The 8,931-nt window shown below is 34.6% G+C and overlaps 1 non-coding gene across 1 annotated transcript; it reads right to left on the bottom strand.

Annotated features, from left to right (window-relative positions):
• Window positions 1-729: 729 nt before the first annotated feature.
• On the bottom strand, window positions 730-803 carry Trnat-agu (transfer RNA threonine (anticodon AGU)). The gene has a single exon. It is a non-coding gene; the product is annotated as a tRNA-Thr (tRNA).
• Window positions 804-8,931: the final 8,128 nt, after the last annotated feature.

The raw sequence follows: 8,931 nt of genomic DNA, 5'->3' as shown, positions 1-8,931 counted from the left end.
CGCGTAGACGTTTGAGCATCGTCGATCAAGACTGGGCTTGGATGGAATCAAGCCGACATCGGCGTGTTAGAAGTTGATAATTATACAGACGGTGAAGGACGACACGTAGACCATTGGATCATTAACATAACATCGTCGATCGAGTAAATCTTATATTTGATGATGTTGCTGGCAGCATAATAAACTAGTAAATCGCTGTTAAGTGAATAAACAATGTCAATCACACACCACTATTTCACATAATATGATTTACCATACAGGCCGTAACATCATTCTTGACAATTGTGTCTTTTCCATTGGTATGGTTGAATACAATTGTTTTACTACTTTTAGAAACCCCTTAAAAGAAAGGAATGTCAGTTGTGACCTCCTCCGTGTGCCTTAAAAATATCATTAAAAGACTTGTTCGATGATCTGTACTATATTTGCCAAAACAAAAAAATAACGTTGAAATAGATTACATTCTTACCAACAAAAATCATTACAAAGTAAAAGGCTTACCCTCCATCTATGAATTAGACATGTTGTTCCATGGGCGGATAATACTGGGAAACCAAAATGGAGGATTTTTCCATAGAGGACTATATGTTTGACCATAAAAACTGATTCGTTGTATTTTACTAAATGATATTAAATATTTTGCAAAACAACTTTCCTTGTGAAAAATGTGAATGGAGAAAGATGATGCCGCAGTAAACATATAAAAAAAATCATAAAAATATACTTAAGAGGCTCCAGTGGGATTCGAACCCTCGACCTCCAGTTTACTAGACTGGCGCTCTAACCAACTGAGCTATGGAGCCTCACACAACGTCAGATCGCCGCTGTCCTACCTGAAGATCTCACAACGACCGCCTAAGGGTCATGTAATGGTGACCTAATATTTAGCCAATGGAAATGCAGCTTTCAAAAAAATCTGCGAGCGAATCACATCGTTCGATACACAATCATCCACACTGCTCAGTCTCCAAACGCGAAGATATAAGATTTCATCTGATTGGCTGATACAATTCCACATAGGCGATTGTGAACATGGACGATGAATACAAAATTGGGCTCGGTGGTTGAGATGAACGTTTGCTCTTTACGTCTTATACTGCATGCATTTAGACAAACGAGAAAAACAAACAACAATAAAACATCATTAGTCTTTAAATGTATAGTTCTTCCACGATTTTTGTTCTGTGCACTTTGAATTTTAACCAATGTCAAACTTAAACAATCTTTTACTGTTATGATTAAAAATTTGAGAAATCCTTGCACAGGCTGATTTTCGTCAATGAAACTTCCTAATGACAATCTTCAAATTATCACCTTGTCAAACAAAAGAAACCAATATGTGTTTATACCAACGAAGAAATGTTTAATTCTCTCATAAACGTTGATGCCAAATGTTATTTTCAACTGTTCATTTCGAAAATCAGCGTTGGATGATTCCATTTGGTCTACATTGAAGGATAACAACTCTCCTAGATACATCTGTGAAAAAGGGATTCAAACAATGAACAAATGAATAAAAGTATAAATATAACTGTCAAAGTAACTTGTCGGCTCCGTGAAGTGCGCAGAGAGAGAGAGAGTCCTCTGACGTTGTGGGTTATGGTCACGTCGTACATCTTTAATGATATATGGGAACCTCCGGGTAGTAATATTCTAATTATTAATCTAAAAGTGGTCAGAAGTGAATTTAAATGTTCAATCAGAAACAAAAAGGCAGTGAAGTCGAAATTTTGGGTTGCTACCGTTGAATCATCGCCCACCAAACCCAACTCTCTCTCTCTCTCTTTCTCTCTCTCTCTCTCTCTCTCTCTCTCTCTCTCTCTCTCTCACACACACACACAGACAGACACACACACACACACACATACGCGTATACGCTTACATACATCTGCATAGCAGACACAAATAGTATATTTGTGGACGTGCTGTAGTTCAAAGACTTTCTAATATGCACCTAGTGCACTTCACTGTGCAAAACACATAATGTCTCCAGAGTCAAACTTAACAAAATAATTATAGGTTACTGCAGTTTTATGGGAAATTATGAACGAGTTTCTCGAATGGAAATACTGCACGACCTTGGGAGTGCAGTATATCCATACGACAAAAAGAGTTCATAATTTCCCATAAATGCAGTAACCTTTTTATTAGATCCTCATTTTGTATTCTACCTATTGCTTAACTATGTTAACAAAATACACTACAAGAAACAAAGTAACTGAATGTATGCCGTATTACAAACTAAATACACAAGCGAAGATACAATATTACACAACAACAACAGTATCACTGAGTACATAACTCCACCCAGATAAATTTGAACTTAGTCGCGCGCTCGACATACCTTTCGAAAGAAAATAGCGTGTCTAGTTAAAACTGAAATCTGGTGTCATATTGTGAATGAAGGTGCATTGCAACAAGAGTTCAATTTCATTCTGCGAAAGTTCGTGATTATGGGCTGGATTTATATGGGACAATTCCACATGAAATACATCGGATTGAATAAGCTAGGGAGAAGGTGTTGACATCTACAAATATGTTTATGTTTCTGTCATTGAATGTTTGAAATCCTAGTGTGATAACATATGAAGTCTTTCAACTGCAATTATCAAAAAGACGTTATGAAACGTAATGCTTAGTTCATTTTGAGTGCAGTAAGGAGGATTTAATTACACTTATATTCGAAATTACACTACAATTTTGAAATGTGTAATCAAGATTGAGAACCTATGACGTGGCTCATGTAATTCGGATTTGCAGAACTAAGAAAGTACATTTTGAGGAATACCAGGATGTAAAACTGTAAGTATATTTTTGCCATTCTTATAACCAGCAAAAGAAGACAGTATATGCTTTGACACTTGCATGTTATTTGTAAAGACCCTTTCTGCGTCTCTTGTATAACTAGCCTAAATCCGAAACATTGCATCAAAAGGTTAACGAGGAATGTGCCAAAGCAGCTGGTATGTGGCCGTCCAGGAAAATTTCCTTTACTTCATTCAGAAACAAATTTAAACAACCACAACGTAAAGCGCCTACTACGCGAGTGTGCATAATTTGTTTACAAATCAAAAGTGCTGGCGTCTGCGTTCATTGCCCTCTGGGAAGCAAAGTGATTCAGAATCATAAACAAGGGAGATCAAGGTCCCAAGTCTCCGTGATAATTTTAATCCCATTTTATAATTGTCTATGCAAACACACACATAGTATATGCAGGGTAGGAAAGTGACTCAGGACATTGTTTGATGTATTTTAAAACAATGCATTTGAAATCGTCGCTGTAAAACTAAAATTCGGGTCCGTGAGTGCAACACTTTGTCCTAAATGCGCCTCCATCGTTGCAAAATATGTTTATGATACTGCTCATTTTTATTTGTATTTTACCTGTGTTAACCGAATAACAGTTACAAGAATTGATAGGACTACATATTTTAACCTACTGCGAAACTGGAAAAGATTTGTGGTGAGTAGGTAATGGAATGCTAGACCAACACAGAATGCAGCAATGTTATTGGTTTTGTTTAATAAACAATGTCATATACAACTTTGGGTCACGTTATCTTAGAAAGGTTCGGCTCTGGCTTTATGGATCAGTTGGCTTGTGCGACAATCGAGGAAATAGGAGATCAAGGTTTCTATTTTTTCCTTGAAACCTTCTTTCCCTGGTCAAGTATCAGAATCGTTCTGGGTATTCAGTCTTATGAAGACGTTTGACTATTTATAAGGGGACCTCTCTAAGCACTCGCACTCAAGATGACTGAAATAAAGATATACACATATTCAATTAGCACCTATGAAAGGTTGCAATATTACTGGACAAGCATTAACTAAATCATTCTGAAAGCTATGTAATTCATCCAAAGATTATAGTAAAATTATCTGCGACTGAACTTTTCATTTCACGCCACATTTCAAATGTCTCGCTTAAGATCTTTCGTGACTAATAATAGATGTCTTACGTGATCGTTGTTAATTTAAAAGTTAAAATATTGAATCTCATATATTTTTAATTGTTTTGTATATTTAATTTCCATTGTTTCTTTGTTTTATTTAACTTTTTTCTTTCATTATATTTCATTCAATTGTAAGTTTGTATATTGGAAATAACCTTGCCTTAAATCAAGTTTATTTTCTACTTAACTTGATATATTGATTTTGTTTATGTTATTCTATAAATAACTAATGCATAGTAAACTATGATCCGTGTGTATGGATTTAATATCAGGATCATAATTAATATAAGTAAACATGTTTATTTGGGTCTGGGTCCAAGTTATTGGAATTCCCTTACAATTTACTATGCGTACCTGACATAGTCCAAGTTACATATTATAATTTTTAAAACAGAATTTCTAATCATAGCTAGCATTTCATTTTGTATAGATTAAGAACCTTGTAGAAAGTTCGTTTCTATTACGTAAATTCTTTCTTTTCTCAGCTAATGTAAATTGTGACCTAACGTCAAATGGAAGACTATATAATTTTGTCACTGGAAAGATTATTCAGTTGTGCTTTATGATCAAGCAGAATCAATTTTGTATTGTTGTTATGTCCAAAAGATCATTTGGGATAGAATTTATTTGTTCAAAATATATACTTCGGTGATTTTTTTCTCTGGAAAATACAGAGCACTACTATAAAATAATATTTGGACAGGGACATTCACTTCGACTTAGAGTGAATTCAGACCTGCAATTATAATACCGTGCTCAACAAAAGACTGTTTGTAAAACATCACGATACGGGCAACGAGATGAACATCAATACCTACAGCGTCGGACTTAATTTGGATTTCACTAACGTCTATTCAGAACTTTTAATCTTAGGACTTGGGTCTGTAATTGTATCGATGATTTGGGATTTCATTCGCATTACCATACGTTCCTTGTTTTTAATTTTCACTTTGTATTTAAAGGTAATAAATTATTTGTTGAATTTTACAAGGTCTGTTGCTTCTAACTCTTATCTGTTAATTACTTTAAGGGCATAGACTCATAACACAATTATCAGATCGATAACTCTAATTACCGCATACTACTTAGCTTGAATATTCAAATTCATTTTTTATCATTTCGTTTTGTGCCGAGAACATAAAATGTAATGGTTACTCATAATCCCAATGATCCTACCCACCCCATTTGTTTATATTTGGACATTTATGTTGGGTGTAAGGTCAGAATCACATGACTATCGAAAAGTTGGAATTCACCGCCATTATGCGGTGTCGGCATAGGGTAGCCACTTACTAACTGGTCTTGCAGATTTGAACGACTTTTCCTCTAGATACACCTGCATGAAATCGATAGGAATGTGATTTATTTTCTTAGAAATTGTGAGTATACCATTTGTTTTGTCTAACGACAAGACGAAACTACAGCGTTGATGAAATATGACCTAGAAACCTCGCCATTTCAATTGTTAGTCAAATGACTACACAAATCTCGCAATCTACATGTCAATGTCATCAGAGGTCCAGTAGACGAGTTACGTGAACAATGAACCATTTCCAATGTTGTAAGAAAACAAATCGAAAATATAAATCAAAGTCACGTAATCTTTACAGAAAAACAAAAGAACAAGAGCTTCTCAAAATATGTATTCTAAAATCAACAACCAGAAATCTGCCACTGTCGCAGGAACTTTGATTAACCCATATTCACCAAAGAAAGAGCAGATATCAAGTTGCTAATAACGTTATACCAACAAAACATCGCTGACACGTGCCAAATACTTGATTATTGTAGTTTTCGCCACCTTGCTGCAACACCGACAGATTCCTGGCCCTCTTTTGTTGAATAAATATGTTTGCATTAAATGTGCACTATTTTTATTTACAAACATTACGTTACTTTTAATTAGTATTTTCGAATTTTATGTACAACACCATCGAGCAATAGTTTTTTTTTATATGAAGATGGCGTCATCAAGAACTCCTTTGAATAATTCACAACAGTTCCATAATAATATTAAAGTTCAAATAATGAGCATTTTCTATTTCAACGAAACAGTCAAAACAAATGTGTTTCGTCTCTAACAATATCTAAGTACAACAAAAAGCACGTCTTCAGAAATACAATAGGAATTCAAGAAATAAAGATCGCTTCCAAATGGGAATGAATCTGATTGCTCAGCTCTTTCCTTATATACGCCTTCTATTGCGTATATAGTTCACTATATACTCCGCGTGACGAATCGTACTACTTGAAATTGCAACTTCATATAACCTAGCCAAAACAGCTGGACGTTACTGAATTCTTCTAGATTTGTTCACACCCCATTAGCCAATGAGAAATTAATTCAAAGGCAAATTAATTCTTATTATTACGATTATTATTAATAATTGTCAATACCTAAAAATGCATATATTTATAGATATTATGTAATTTTACGCTCTTAATAGACACTAAGTCTCCTAATCAAAACCTGCCGGTACCAAAATATATTCTGTACAATTAACAATCTTGAATAAAAATTAAATACAATCTTCTAGCAAGAGTTAGAAAGAAAACAACAGAAAAGAATTATATATATATATATATATATATATATATATATATATATATATATATATATATATATATATATATATATATATATATATATATAATCTGTACTGAAAGTTACCATTCAACGAGGATTCGTACCCGTATTTATATCGTTGCAGGTATGTGGTAATTATAACGGATTACGGCCATAGTAGTAACCCTAACGTCCAAACAAATCGATTGTGCCGAATAACTTTAAGATCCTCGAATGCAATGGTCTGACAACAGTCTTGAATGCGTGCTTCTTTTAACGTCAGATTTTGCCTTTAAGGAAATAACTTGCTAGGGGTGCCCCACAATTTCGACTGCCTAAGGGCCTCAGGGCTTCCACAGGGGTCAGTCTGGCATTGAGTCTCTGCTTCGCAAATGCATGCTGACTGGTTTTATTAAAAACTGGGCATAAATCATTTGCATTTTTTTCAATTGTTTGCGAGAAAAGATTGGAACTAAACGAATTCAATTCAGTGTTCAAGTGGCTGTCGATTGTATGCTTTTTAACTTTTTAAAATTACAACAATATATGCCAGTTACTCAAAAGTTACAAATAATAATTATAATGTAACTTTGTCAGGGGTTCAACAATTATTGAAAGAACGAATGACAATTTCTGATAGTATCCGGCAATAAACAAATACTGGATCAGTTCATTTTTGCGGATAGGGTGAGGGCATTCAGAGATAGCCTTGACCTTAGAATCCAAAGGTTTACCTTGTCCGTGTCCCACGAAATGTCGTAGCAGTGTATCAGAAGTACGACAAAAGCCACTTTCGTTACATTAATTGTCAAATTTCAATCAGTGAGTCTGTCAGAGAATTTCCGAATTTGGTCTCTAAGTGATCTTTCCATGTGTCGTTGTAGATGACGAAATCATCGATGTAAGCATCAAAATTATCAAGACCAGGTATAATCATATTCATTAAACGGCATCACTTTATATTGTTAATGTCCATCTGTAGTCATGAATACCGAAATTACCTTTGCCCTTTACGTAGGTGGAATTTGTCAGAATAATTTCAGAAGGTCATATTGCATGACATGTTTTCATTTCCAGTGCAGTTATCGATTCTTGGCAATGGATATGAATCTGTTTTAGTCACACGGTCCACCTTTCTATAGTATGCGTACATGCGGAAGGTAATGTCTGGTTTCGGTACATGTATGCATGTTGAACACAGGTCGTTTTTAATCAGTTCTATGAAATCATTCTCCAGCAAATACTTAACTTCTTTTTCCAAACATTCCTGTTTGAGAGAGTTCATCTGGAACTGATGCTGTTTCATAGGTTTTTAATGTTTAATTCCATTGTCACTGTAGATCTTATTTGTACGTTTAAAAACAAGTACTCGTGTTCAAGTAATAGCTGTTCTAGTTCATTCTTTTGTTGTCGTTGCAGATTGGAAACTGGTTACATATGTCAATGTTTCTGTCCATATTATTCATAAATTTCTGAATTCCAAAGATTGGTTGCTCCAAACCAATACAGTCCAGTTGCATTCCATCGCTTAAATCTTCACTGGGTAGGACAGTACTACTAAGTTGACTTCATGATTATTTGTACTCTTTTAATATTTTTACATTCCAGTGGTACTAATATTTAAGTTAACTATCTCATTTTCTTTTAACTTTATAAAGACCATAATAATTATCAGAAGAAAACCTTGAAAACGAGCAAGAGAAACATAATTATATTCCCTAATGGAAAGGTTCTCTCATTTGTAGCTTGATCCTACCCTAATTAGATTTTAGACGGGAATTGCTGGGTGCCTAATTCATACAGACGTTGCTGAAAAAATCCAAACATAAATTGTGACCCTTGATCAGACCAAATTGAGTAAAACAAACTTTATCAAAGTTTTTACTTTGTTTCAGTTTTAATATTCCTTAAAGGAATTGTCTCTGGTAATGTTGTTGACGCACATATTCTGGTCAACAACTATTGGTTGCATGGCTTGATCTTAGGTAAGACACCGGCACAGTTTACTCTGATTATGCAAAATGTTTCTGCAAATGCAGGAATACGTTGCACATAATCCTTAGATATCTTCTGATTGCGTTTTCCTACAATTTGACAAACGGGACAGAATCTACACTACTTTCAAACAACATTTTAACTTTTTGGCCAATAATAGGGAATCAAATCTTGTAATAAGTCTTATTCATCCCTAAATGGCCAGCCAAAGGAGTTGTATGCGTTGAACAAATAATTGTCTCTCTTTACGACTTTGGAAACCACAATTTGATAGTTCACTGACCACTCGTTACCAGCAGGTATTTCAGGTGGTCTCAATTTTCTCATGATGGACCTTCACTTTTACCAACATAACAAGCAGGTAATGATATAGCTTCAGTGTCGCTAATAGCCCTCTGAAACAAACAGTAGTCTCAA

Source organism: Sinohyriopsis cumingii, chromosome 6 (assembly GCF_028554795.1).
Source record: "Sinohyriopsis cumingii isolate HCF-2022 chromosome 6, ASM2855479v2, whole genome shotgun sequence".
In the NCBI taxonomy this organism is placed as follows: domain Eukaryota; kingdom Metazoa; phylum Mollusca; class Bivalvia; order Unionida; family Unionidae; genus Sinohyriopsis; species Sinohyriopsis cumingii.
The sequence above is the reverse complement of the archived record's forward strand: the minus strand, read 5'-3'. Positions and strand labels throughout refer to the sequence as shown.